We start from the raw sequence: 14,397 nt of genomic DNA, 5'->3' as shown, positions 1-14,397 counted from the left end.
TTCTTATAGGCCACACCTGAAGTCTGGGCCATTTGCTCCAGAAACCAGAAGCTCAGGGTGTTCTCATACTGCAAGTACATAGGAATGCCAACAGAAACTGAAGTTACTTCCTTTTGACACTATCAAGCACTATAATCTTCTGGAAACTGTGGTTATCTTCTATTACAACCATGCTGTGCAAAGGGCTTTCCTGTGGAATTATGTGTGGAATGCATAGATATCAGTAAACACTTGCAAACTTCAGCTCTCCTAAAGTCTAAAGTCAAGAGTTTTACAGCAGTCTGTTTGATTTACAAAACCAATTCTGTCCCAAACAACTAATCCATCTACCAAAAATACTACTTCATTTTTAATTTGCTTTTGTCCATTTCAACAACATCCTAAATGATTTCTCGGCAGCTCACTGATGTTAGCCGGGGCAAGTCACAGCTTGCCCGAGCTTGAGTCTCTTCAACTGTGAGAGAAAAGATGTCAGGCAAAGAAACACTTACTATCCACTGTGCCAGGTGCTACTTAAAACAGTTCTAACACTCTAAACAGATGTTCAAGCATTCTCTCATGTGTTAGCTCAAAGGATGCTCGCTCTACTGTAGTCACAGTTATTAAGTTGCACAAAAGGAAAAGGACACACTCTCAAGTCTCTGTGTGTTTCCCACAGCAGGTGACGGAGCAGGATCTAAACACAGACAGTTGAAATCCAGAATCCACACTCAATAAGCTACAGCTGCCTATTAATTATAAAATAATAATCTTGCCCAGCTCATAAAATTCTTGTGAAGCTCATATTGAATCAGACTCATCTGAAAGTTTTTTTAAGTGCTATGTAAATATAAGGTACTTATTACCAAAGTCATGATTGAATGATAAAACTGACTATGGAATTACATAAGGAAAAAAACTTTTTAATTTTTATTTATTTATTTAAGTTTAAAGGACTGGATTTTAAGATCAACCTCACATGACTAATGTTCTGAAATATCTCTCCCTAGGTCACTCAGCTTCTCCTCCAATGCTTCCAGAGATGAAAATCTCACAAGCTCACAGGTCAGCCCATCCCAGCTTGAAATGTTCTTACTATTATTAGAAATGTCTTCCTTTTTTTCCCCAAACAAAATGAGGTTTTTTTCACATGACAGCCCTATAAATGCAAACCACTGAGATATTCTCACACTGCCCAACACATGATATTTAGTAAGGTCCTCTTTAAAACTTGATCTCCAAATTCAGTGTGATACCCAAGAGGGTCAAGTGCGCTCCGCACCGAGACTTTCCTGAGTCTACAAGCATTGCCTTGCCCTCCAGTGCTGGGGTGGCAAGGTGATTATATATATTAGCATTGACTTAATTAAAATCTCCCATTCCTCTTAGCAATTTTCTCCATCTCAGTACAGAACTTGATATGGTATTTTTAATATTTTTTCATCATGGCCCATAATTCTAGCCTGTAAATCTAAATTTCATATCCATACTTTATCATTATCAACTATATTTTCTCCACTCCCTTTATAAATCCAGTTATAACTAAATTTTCATCCTAGTCACCAAAAAATGGTTCAATAATCTAAAACCCTAAGACACTCTAGCTAATACCTTGACTCTGACTGAATACAATAAATTAATATGGTCTAGTAATTAACTATAAGATTCTTACATGACATTTTCTCCACCATCATTTGTTCTCCTAGAATATAGCAGGTACATATTTTTATTTATTTTTGCATACTTATTTACATATTTACTTGTTTATTAAATACCCTAACACCCCAAATATCATTAATAGTTCCTTAGGCTGCCTATTCTTTCAAACAATAAATACATACATATATGAGAAAAATATATATCTATATGAAAAAACAGAAAAATGGTTGTTTTAGTTAGCTCATGCTTATTATGCCTAAAAAAATCCTAACAAATATTTTTTTCAATAAAGGAATAATAAAACTTTCTAAAATATTTTTAAAATTTTCAGAGATATTTATCACTTATTTGTGGGTATATGAGTCTATGGGAAGGTTGCAAATGTACCACAGCCTGTGTACAGAGATCAGAGGACAATTGGTTCTCACCTACCATGAAAGTTTTGGGGAATCAAACCTGGGTTGTCCTGCTTGGCAACATCTTACCCATAATGAGTTACTTTGCAGCCTAGCAGCCTTGATTTTTTTGTTTGTTTGGTTGCTTGTTTGCTAGGTTTTTTGGTTTTTTTTTTTTTTTTTTTTTTTTTTTTTTTTTTTTTTTTTTTTTTTTTTACAACAAGGTTTCTTGTTAGGTCCTAAACTCACAAAGCTAGCAAGCCACAGGGATCAGCTTCTCTCCACCTCCCTAGTGCTGGGATCATGAGTGTCCATATAGCTTTATAAGTGGGTTCTGGGAATTAAACTCCAGTCCTGAGCTATGTCCCTAGCCCTTCTTATTTTCACACTTCTTACCAGTTATAAGCTTTCTCTTCCATTTTTCACTAACACCCTTTAAAAGGCAAACTCAAAGAGCTCCCAAAGCCATTCTATTTTGTGTATATTCCTTTATCTTTTCCTTCTCAGGAAATAAGTAGTGGCTATAGATTGTCTTCTGATTCTTCCAGGCTATAGGTATAATCTAACCCTGATTAACTCTAATGCTCTTTCCGAAAGACAATCACATACCACTACTGGCACATAAACTTTTCTTGTAAATATAAGAAGTTGCCATTGCCATCATTTTTACCTCTTACTTACAAATAACTTGATAGCTGGAACTGTCCTTGAAAAGCAGTTCCTTTCACTGCCCCCATAACCGCCTAACATACACACTTAAAGCGAGAAAACGAAATGGATTTATACATGTATAATTAAGCTCTATTGCCAGGTTCAAATTCTTACTGGAAGAAAAGAAAAGATGGCTATAAGTGGTAAGATTTCATAGACTCAAAGGGTGTCAACAGAAACTCACAGGGAAATGACATTCATTTAAACACATTGTTCTGAAATAAACTGTTTATCTCTATTAGGGAAAAATAACTTGGCCGTTACTTCTTACAGTACACAAGAATTAAGTTGTAATAAATCACACACACACACACACATGAGCAAAAATTACCAAATTGGTACTTTCAAAGCATTGAGTATGCAATTTTTTCTTTTAACTAAAATAAGCACAAACTATAATAGAAAATTGGCAAAAATAGATAACATCAAAATTAAAAACTTTGACAAGAAAGATGGCTCTGTGGTTATGAGCACTTGCTGCTCTTGCTGAGGACCCAGATTTGCTGGGTTTCCCAGCACCCACATGGCCTGACACCATCTGCAACTCCAGTTCCAGAGGATGCAATGCCCTTTTCTGGCCTGCAAGGGCACCAGGCACACCAAGCAAAGCCCTCATAGACACAAGATATAAATAAATCTCTCTAAAATATTAAAACTCCTATTCTGTTAGAAGTACAATAAAAAAAAGACAAACCAAACACTAGAAGAAGACATTTGTAAGACACATGCCATCTGATAAAAGGCTTATTTCCACTCAAAACACAACTCCAAATATAAGGTGTTTTTTAATAGGCAAAAATGTATTTGAACAGACACATCACAAAAGAAGAAAGCTGAACAGCCAAAGGATATACAAAGACAGCATCACCCATCATCAAGGGAGGCAATTCAAACTACAATGAGATACTACTATAAATAAAGTCAAAGGAATGAAAGGAGGTGACAACAATAAGGAGCATCCAGAACTCTCAGACAGTAGTGGTGAGAAGACAAAATGATTCAGCCACATTAAAGAGAGGAATCACATATGTTAAAGGTAAACTTTGCCACACTACCCAGCTTCTCATTGCTAAGTACTTATCCCAAGAAATGAAAACACATACTTAATAAAGATTGTGTAAACATTCATACAGTTCAAAACTAGGAACAATCTAAATGTCAGCTGGTAAACAGGTTAGAAAATTGTGGTCAATTCATACTTTGGAATACTGTTCAACAAAAAAAGATGAGAACTACTGATAGCATAGACTGACACCAATTTCAAACCCAAAGACCACCTACTGTGTAAATGTATTTATATGAAATTCTAGAGAAGAAAGAACTACAGTGTCAGAAAGTGCAGCAGTGAGTGCCTGAGGCTGTCAGAGCACAAAGCACAAGAAAAGAAAAAATATTTAGGCTTCTTGGTGGAACTATTCTGTATAAGGAAGTGACAGTGATTATGTGACTATATAAAATTACCAAAATTCATCAAGATGTACTTCAAATGGATGGATCGTATTTTATATAAGTTACACAGCAGTAAACCTGGAAAAGTAAAAGCTCTGATAATCACTGAGTATTTTAAATTTTGCTTTATTATACTCAAACTTCGTATTTTCAAGAATTTATCTTCTAATCTTCCACTTCTAGACTGTTATAAACCCAAAGATATGAGCAGTACAGAAAGTGCTTACCGGCCAGCTGGGCATGCGGCCACGGCCTTCCAAACAGGACCTGCTTTTCACTGCACGCCTGTGGCACAAACTTTTGGAGGCCAGTTACTTCCTCAAAATTTTACTTAAGTGATAGTCCATAAGGTGATTTTACCTTCATGCCTAGGAGCCAGTCACTTTCTGTTCCTTCTCAAATTCACTACGGTTGACTCCTACCACTTTTCCATTTCCAACCTAACAGGTACTTCCCCAGGAAAATGTCTGTTGTATGACACCCTGTGTCTTTCTTCACAGAAAATTCTGAATTCATCATCTCTTTGTGTGGGGCTTGTTTTCAACTTCTCTTCTAGCTCATGGCTCAATGTGCAGCATTTTATTTGCTAGTCTAACCGGTGCCTGGAACAGGACCCTGACACTTAATTGCTGCTCAATAAAATGACAGAACGGCTAATCACACCATGGTGACATGGGTACTACAGCAAGCATGCAAAAACTGGCTCGGGAGGTTAATGGTACAGCAGCACATAGCTCCTAAGGGCTCAGATTCTGGCCCTTCTGATGCCAAGTCCTAGCCAATTAACTACAGGTTAAGTGTCAATCAGTAGCCTAACAGTCACTGATCTCTACAGCAGACTATGTTAGGCTTATGTACCCAGGATCTTAACTGAGATCCCAACATAGTCTGAAAAGTGTTCACATTTCTTTCCTGAAATTTTATTTGATCAAATGTTTTTTGAAATGGCTGTGTCAGAGTGATTATTTTACTGAACTGAGATATTCAGCCTGACTGTACTTCCTAGAATAGACACTAATTAGCTACATATAAATTTAGCACATTCCTTATGTAAGGGATGTACATTTCCACTAAGTAATGCAGTTCTTGCATGTTCATTCAATTAACAGGGGTCTCTTGTCTCACTTGAGATTAACAGGAGTCTGTTGTCTCACTTTTCTGACCTACTACTAGCTCTCACTAGACTACACTTCCTGCCACGACCAAAGAACAAAACAAGACACTATGTGTAAAGGCTTTTAATGTACTTATATAATTGCATATGTGCACCAATTTTTTTTTTTAAAAAAAAGGACTATGTTCAGCAATGTGAGACTTTCTACAATGATTCTATTCACTGGGGAGAAAAAAGAAAAACCAGAATGAAAGAGTTTTTGAATGACAGTGAATTTAAACAGTGAGTCAGAATGAGTCAGCCTTAAGTATAGAACTCAAAATTGTAAAGGGACACTACCATAAATCCTGTGATGTCAATCTTAATCCTCTTCAAAATAAGGAAATAATGCTGCTGAGTGCTGAACTCCTGTTCTTAGCATAGCCGTGGTTTTGCAATGTGAGTAACTACATGGTTTAAAGACTAAACTTACAGTGCTGCCTGTGGAAATGGGTACTAGGAAATTTTACATCCTATACAACTGGCTGCAACCACAGGCTTGGTGAAGTTAACTAATACTTTTTTGGATGAAAATAAGATTGAGCAAACTCTTTTATATTGCGGTAATACAATTTACATCAGGCAGAAAATTCATAAATGCCAAACACTCCTCCTCATTTACTTATTCCACCTATAGCATTAGCATCTCAGGCTTTAAACTCAAAAGCTTGGTGTCATTTTAACAATTTTTCCTTCACACTATATACAAAATTGCTTTGTATTCTTCTCAATCTCCTTGAATTTTTAATTTGTCTCACTATTATATAAGCCCACAACCATATATTGGCCATGGAATTCAAACATTTGTTCAATTCAAAATAAAGGTATAATAATTGCCAAGTCATACATGGCTTGCCAATAATAACCAATACTTAAATCCAAGCCTTTAGAACAATTCTACAGCAACTTGAATTTCTATGTTTCCTTGTAAAGAATAAAGAAAATGTGATTTAGACAAGAATACCAGAAAATAACAGATTACTCACTCATAAAATCAATGTCAAGGGACTACAACTCCATCCACTCATTAATCAACTCTAGTAATTAGTACTAGATAGTTCACAGAATAGCACAAATCCATGATGTCTGTCTATCAAGGAAGGAGAAAGGGAATGAGAGAAGGAAGAGACAAAGTGGGGGGATGGGACCAACACCATGCAAGTTTTTTTTTTTCAAGAATCAGATTCAATGCAATCACTAAAATTAAAAACTCAATTTGACATCAAATTAGATACAATTGAAAAGATCAACTTTTTAGACAAATCTGAAAACATATAGATTGTAAGAAAAAAAAAGAAAGGGATATGAGATCATGGGCAACATTTAAAACTCAAGGAAATAGTATAGCATATTTATTATCAGAGTCCCAGAAATGGAAGACAGTGGAGATGCAGTTTTTGAAGAAGTAATAAAAAACTTAAAAGGACAAAACAGTATCAATTACCATTAATATTCACAACTCCAGGCACTTAGGAGAAACACTTACAAAAATTAAAGGGCAAAGAAGAAATCTTAAAAAGCAGAGAAAGGTCCAGAGAAGTTTTCAATAAGTGGGAATAAAATTCCTAAACAAAAACTGAAAAAAAGACAGTGAAATAACAACCTTAAAATACCGAAATAAAATTACTACTAACATAACATTTCAACTATTTTTAAGAACATCCCTCCAAATTTAAGGAAAAGACACTTGCAGATAAGCAGAACCGGAAGGGCACACCCTGAAACTGAGCTCATTCCTAGTCTCCTGGTATCTGGACCTGGACACCTGTACTATTAATCTCAATGTCTCTGACCCTATGGTCACTGCACCTTTCCACCTGTACAATTCAAATGTGCCCCTCCCTCCAACTCCTGCTGCTATGGACCATCACACTCATTTATTTCAGCTAAGTTGCTATAAACAAACCCTGCCATTTAATCCTAGTCAAATTGCAAGTATAATACTTAAGTTATATTTTAAAATCTCAAACAGATTAACTCTCTTCTGGTACAAAAGAAGGGCAAACATGAGGACTACTTTCTTAGAGTTTTTGGTCAATGTTCAAATCCAAAGTACAAAGACTACATTTAAGCATAACTTATTTTGCCAAATATTAGGAGATGTTTTATAATTATCTAGATGACATACTTAGTTCAAATGCTAACACAATTTAATTTTTTAAAAAACACTTTAGGGGGAAAATCATAGAAAAGCAACAATAGCCATTAAGACTTAAAATTCCTAAATTAAGAGTTCAAGTAGTAAATGTATTCTGTCTAAAACCACAGACTGTGTGTGTGTGCATACATATACCAATATAAAAATACTCTGTTTACAATACACACACTATAACACACAAACTGAGTTAGAGGAGTTTCTGGAAATTATAGATTAAAAATATAAATGTTTCAGCATATTTAAGTTAAAGGCAATACTTACTGATCCAAATAACAATGTCTACTTCACACTCTAAGGCAAAAGAATTAGAATCTCAGACTGAACATGGGTGCCTGCTTTTAAGCTCAGTACCTGGGAGGCAGAAATAGGCAGATCTTTTTTGAATTCAGAACCAACCTGGTCTATACAGCAAGACAAACAAAACAAAATTCAAATTTCAAAAACACCTTTAAAAAGTATATAGTCTAAGGACATTTTTAAACTCACTAATAGCAACTTCCATTTCTTAAGTTAAGCAACACTTCACTTACCAAGCTGTCTCAAATAACAAAGATGCAGAGACCCAGAGGCTAACGAAGAAAGGGGGAAAGATTTCTAAAAAGTAAAAGTGGGGTTTCAAAAAAAAGGTCATTATCCAAAAACAAGTCTCTCAAAACCTTCACTCAAAGCCAATTTATCCATTTTCATTCAGAATGACTTTTACAAACAATTAAGAGCAAGTTGATGGTTGCTTTTATTCCAAGTTAAAGACTAGACACAGAAAATTAGAGATGGGGAACGTACATTAAAATAAGTCACAAGACAGGGGCTAGAAAGATAGCTTAGCCTTTGCTAAGCTTTTCCACGAGACCCAAGTTCAGTTCCCAGCAACAACATTACCTTGGCCAGCTCACAATCACCTGTAACTCCATCTCTGCAGGGATCTGACACCTCAAACCTCCTTGGGTACCTACACTTAAGTATACATGCTCACAGAGACACATATAGACACACACACACAATTAAAAACAATAAAAAACAAATCCATTTTTTAAAAGTCATGGAAAAATTAACTATAAAAAGAAATAAAAACTACCAGATGGTGGTGACTCACGCCTTTAATTCCAGCACTTTGGAGGTAGAGGCAGGTGGATTTCCATAAGTTTGAGGCCAGCCTGATCCACAAAATGAGTTCCAGGACAACCAGGACTGTTACAAAGAGAAACCCTGTCTCAAAGAAAATAAAAAAAGAAAAGAAAAGAAAAAGAGAGAGAGAGGAAGGAAGGAAGGAAGGAAGGAAGGAAGGAAGGAAGGAAGGAAGGAAGGAAGGAAGGAAGGAAGACCACTTAAACTAAAATCTATTTTGATTGTAGACTAGGAAAAATACTATAGTCTATATGTGGTAAGATGCTAAAATAAAATTTCAAGTAATTTCATCAAGAATTCTTAAAATAGGGGCTGGAGAGATGACTCATGGGTAAGAACACTGACTGTTCTTCTAGAGGACCCAAGTTCAAGTCTCAGCACCTATTTGGAAGCACAAAATCATCCTTCACTCCAGTTCCAGGGATCCAAAGTCCTCTTCAGACAAAAAGCATGCACCTGGTGTACAGATATACCTAAACCTCCATGTGTATAAGATAAAAGTATTTTTTAAAGACTTGTGCTTCTTGCATTAAAAAAGAAAGATGGCTCAACAGTTAAGAGTACGTTCTGTTCTTCCAAAAGATCAAGCTGAGAGCCCAGCACCACATCAGGCAGCTCACAATAGCTGCAACTACAGCTTTGGGTTTCCGACACTTCTGGTCTTTGCAGGCATCAACACTCAAGTCACATGAAAATACCTACATGAAGACACACACACCTACATAATTAAAGATGTTAAAAAATATTTTAAAAGTAACATCAGTGATCACTTTGGCAGCATATTACTAAAATTGGAATGACACAGAGAAAATTAGCATGGACCCTATCCAGGCATGACATGTAAATTCATTAAGTGTTCCATATTAAAAAAGAAATCACAGTGGAGACAGTGAAATGGCTTATCAAGTAAAGATACTTGCCACCAAGCCTGAAGACCTGAACTCAGTCTCCAGAATCCACATGGCAAGGAGAGTCAACTTGGACAACTTGCTCTCTGACCTCCATATGTGAACCATGTACACGCAAATAAATAAATGTTGCTAAAACTCGCACATAACACTTAGTTTTCTAATCCACCAGCTAATACATTCTTGCAAGATAGTCAAGTCGTGCATAGATCTATCAAGAAAGGTGCAATCTCTGGTAGCCCTGAGGATGCAGCAGTGAGATTGAAAATACAATCTCATTCCTCTCCTCCCTTTCTCAATCCTACTCCCCTATGTTAATGGTATTTTCAAAACTTTCTCCTTTGCACATTCCAAAGAGATATAGAATGATATCATACTCATACACGGATGATACATAAGCATACATATACAAAAGCATGCAAAGGGTTGTACTATCCATGTTCTTTAAAACTTTTCAACTTCTTTCCCAGGTTGTTCAGTTCCATTACACTGTCCTCGCTGTGGGGTATATTATAGTGCATAAACATCTCTTCTACTGGCAGTCTCTAGTAGAGCGGGGAGACTGAAACAACGCAATTGTACAGGCCTTACTGCATTCTGTGTGTGGAGGAAAAAATATTAACTTCTTTACAACACTGAGCCACAGACTGGAATAGGCAATCAAGATGAAATAAAGACGAAAAAACATGTACCAGGAGCCAGGGAGATGGCTCAGTAGGTAAAGGTGCTTGCCACATAAGCCTTATGGCCTGAGTTTGACCCCTAGAGTCCATGTTAAAAACCAGATGCAGTGGCATGCACCTGTTATCCCATTAGTCCTATTGAGAGACAGGAAGCAGAAACTGGAGAACTGACCACAAACTCCTGGGCCAGCTAGCCTGGAGTGACTGCAGAAACAAGACAGGCCCTGCCTGAGCAAGGCAGAATGCAAGAGCCAACTCCTGAAAAGTATCTCGAACCTCCACACTCACTGGGGCACAAGCACATCTGCAATAGCACACAGACCTGGAGGCATGATGGGGAACCTTCTTCGGCCAATGACCTTTAAGAGGCTGAGCCAGGTTGGGGCGTGACTTTTTGGGTTCACAGAGTTCTCTCGCGCTCGCTCCCCACCCCCCCACCAAGAGTTCGTTATTTCTCTCTCTCTCTCTCTCTCTCTCTCTCTCTCTCTCTCTCTCTCTCTCTCTCTCTCTCTCGTTCCCACACACCCTGAGGTTGGACCTCTCATTCCTGTTCCATGAATTTATTTTTCCCTTACAATGAAGAATAATCTTGGAATACTCTTTTGGAGTTAGTTTGGGATTATTTGACTTGTCCCCCCTTTTACACATTCATCTTCAGAAGCACACACAATAAATAAGTTTAAAATAAACAATTCAAGTTTACCAACTTGGCTCTTACCTATAACACACAATCACACTAAACATCACTCACATTGCTAATTGTGGCCAGTCTCAGGCAGATGACATTTCATTAGTGTGTCCCTGAATTGTCAAACACTGGAGGTTCCTATATAATATTCACATAACTTCTCTGCTAATAAGAACCCAAATCATTTTAACAGAAATGCTGCAAGATTTAAAATGAAAAAAAAAAAAAAAAGCAGATTCCCTAACAGCTTGCAGTGGTGGTCACATGGTGGTTGTGTGTGGTTTAGAAGAAAGCACTGGGTTTCCTTACACATGTACCACCCACTCAAGATTTTTTTTCTTTTTCCTTCTGATGATTTTTGGACCTAAGGATACAAAACAGCAGCTAGCCCACACTCACAAAGGCAAACACTGAACATAAAAAGCTACTGTAACCGCTCTACCGAGTCCATCTACCTGTACAGCTTGAACTATTCACCGAGCTATAAGTTTCTTCCAGCTGTATGCAATTCTAACACTATACATCATTCTCATATTTCTGACACCAAGCATCTTCTCAGGAGTTAGCAGCCATGATCACTTCTACCCCCTCTGCTGCATCTGTCCAATCTGCACTCTGTTATCTCAGTCCACAAACAGAACTGCGGTGCATGGGAACCCACTATAGTAAGGTCTCTTCCTTTCCTTTCTTCAGTCATACTCCAAATTTCCCATTTCCAAATGCAGGTTTCTCATGGTAATCAGCATACAGGAGCGCATAGCTGCCTACCAGGTGTGTACACAGATAAACCCAGCCAAGGAGAGAGAAACCATAAGCAGGAAGCAGGAGCTTCAGAACCACTACTCCAAAACACTGCTTCATTGACATTTTGGATTGTGCACTTTACAGAAAGATAAGGGCCTTCACAAAATTATTTAAAACTTCAAGGAATATTCAAACATTCTTAAGAAATACTTTCATTAGTCTAAGCCATATTTTTAAGATCCAGCATCTATAATTTGTTAATGTTTCTGGTAAATGCAGTAATGAACCCAGCAGATGTTCAGGTAATCATTAAAAGCTCTCCATGACTAAGTAGTATAATAACCTTTATTAATCACTGCATCTGGTATCTGCCAAACAGGAGAGAAACAATACTCAAGCAGCCGGTTTTCAAAGAGTAACAAGTTACTTGAATGAAGATGTTTCAGCACGTTTAAATGACATTTAAATTATATTATGATAGTGGTACAAACAAACATTTAATTCCAAGCACCAATCTAAATACTACTCAAACCCAAATTACTCTCTGGAGAATGTTCATAATATCTACTGGGCAGTCTGTTTCAGTAGTAGAGTCATACTGAATGCTCTCAGTACTGAAGCAACCAACTACATTTACCAATTACCCGTTAGTTGTATGTACATTCATCACTGATGATAAGCTATAACCAGACAAGTACAGATACGGATCACTGCATTCTTCAAATTAGCTTTCTCCAAAACTCAAAGTCATGGCTTAATAAAAAATACTCAAAAATTAAATACATACATGCTGTAAGGTAGTGTGTGGGAATATGCTCAAAACGTTACTCTAAGTCATTCCAAATGGAGCTGGGTATCTCTACTCTTGCATGCCCAGATAGTTCCTACTCCAGTCACCCTGACAAAATCCAAAAGAACACAAATACTTTCAGTGTCTCGGTGTCTCCAAGGCCCAAGTGTCTTCATATGTAAAACCATACATTTGATATGTATCTGCAATTTTGTAATAATCCACTCTTCACCAACATAACGTAAGGTAGCACACACAATATGTATCTGATCATACAAGCCATCTCAATGTAACTATCAACACTGTTATACTAATAAGCGGATGTATTGTATCATACACCACAAGCAACCATCAGCCTACAAGTTAGTTTTATGGGGTTTTTCCATGTGGATTCAACAACCTTAAATCAAACCTTGCTTGATACATTATTTCGCATTCTTTCGTTTGATACTATGTTTTCCTGTGTGATGAGTGTCTGAGTACAATCAGGAGAAACACAGGAGATAACTTAAAGCATTGAGAAGCCAGGACCAGAACCCTGTAATTAAAGTACCATCCAGAAGGTGCTGACATCAGTGATCTGCATGTCGTGGTATTGCAGGGAAGCAAATGATAATAATAGAAATACCTCGCTCCTCTTCACAGAGACATGGACAGAAGCAGAAATACTCTCAGCATGTTTCAGAGATGCCATCACAGATGGTGGAATGGGTGTGGGGTTCCTGTCACTTCAGAGAGTACTTGAAAAAAATATAGTTTTGATATTAATGAAAATACTAGTTACCCTTCAAAACCAAATGGCTCTTCTATTGAACAAGCACACCCTGAACATTTATTGTGTGCATAAATAAGACGCACATTCTAAGGGAGTTTACATACCATCTAAAGAGGGGTATCAACAGCATTAAATATTTTTCAACCAAGGCTGTGATGAGCTGAAACAGAAGGAACAGACTAGATGAGGATGGTAGAAAGTCAGCAACTGCAAGGTGCAGGCTGGCAAAGGTACTGCTCTGCCCAGAAGCCTCGAACTGTGTGATAAATGCTTACAGCGTGGGCAGAAACAGTGTTCTCAATTATGACAAAATATGAAAATAAAAAGTACACTTCACTTTTCCTTAAAAGCCAACAGAAAACAGAGGAAGAACAAAAAGATTACCAAACAATAAATCATAAAATATAATAAATCTAAATGTATAATGTATAATAAATTGATTTAACATGTATAATGTATAAAAATGTAAAATCATAAACTATAATAAATATAAATGTATAATGTACACTAAATGTATTATAAATATATTCAACAGGAATAACTATATAATAATGTATAAAAATGTGTAATAAATATTTAACAAACATTTGTTTATTTAACAAACATTTTTCCTGTTTGCCAAGTGCTGCTTTACAAATATTGACTCACTTTCTCCACAATTAACAACCTTATAAGAATCTCTGTCCTGATGGGCAGTGGCAGCAGGAGCAGCGCACAACTTTAATTCCAACAATCAGAGGCAAAGGCAGGCAGATCTCTCTGTTTCAAGGCCAGCCTCATCTACAAAGTAAGTTCCAGGGCAGCCTGGGCTACAAAGAGAAACCCCTGTCTCACAAATATAAACAAACAAACAGCCATCTGTCCCCTTTTATACTCTGAAGAAATTAAGGCATACCAAGAACCAAGTAACCTGCTCAAGGGCATGTGATCTAGTGAATACTAAACTCAAAGGCAAACCCAGACAGGCAGATCTATGCACTACTGCCATCTGACTGCACTGTGGCTACTGAACACTCACCCTGTGCATATATAACTGAGGGATTGACATAGTTCTGTCTTATTTAATTTTAATTATTCCAATAAGCACATATGGCTAGTAGCCACCACATGCAAAATTCTCATCACTACCCAGCATAGCTGCTACTGACCGTCTAGAGAGAGGAAGTCTGTCAGGTAGTCC

The 14,397-nt window shown here is 37.0% G+C and overlaps 1 protein-coding gene and 1 non-coding gene across 3 annotated transcripts in view; one reads left to right on the top strand and one right to left on the bottom strand.

Moving 5' to 3' along the window:
- The window catches only part of Usp6nl (USP6 N-terminal like), a 132,597-nt gene that overhangs the window by 79,915 nt on the left and 38,285 nt on the right, over positions 1–14,397 (bottom strand). The window lies entirely within an intron of this gene.
- LOC126506804 (U6 spliceosomal RNA) lies at positions 9,393–9,497 on the top strand. Its single transcript, XR_007593343.1, has one exon. It is a non-coding gene; the product is annotated as a U6 spliceosomal RNA (small nuclear RNA).

The sequence above is a fragment of the Alexandromys fortis genome, unplaced genomic scaffold, assembly GCF_014885135.2.
Source record: "Alexandromys fortis isolate MF-2015 unplaced genomic scaffold, M_Fortis_MF-2015_v1.1 scaffold_69, whole genome shotgun sequence".
Taxonomy (NCBI): domain Eukaryota; kingdom Metazoa; phylum Chordata; class Mammalia; order Rodentia; family Cricetidae; genus Alexandromys; species Alexandromys fortis.
This window is presented reverse-complemented; position numbering and strand designations above follow the sequence as displayed.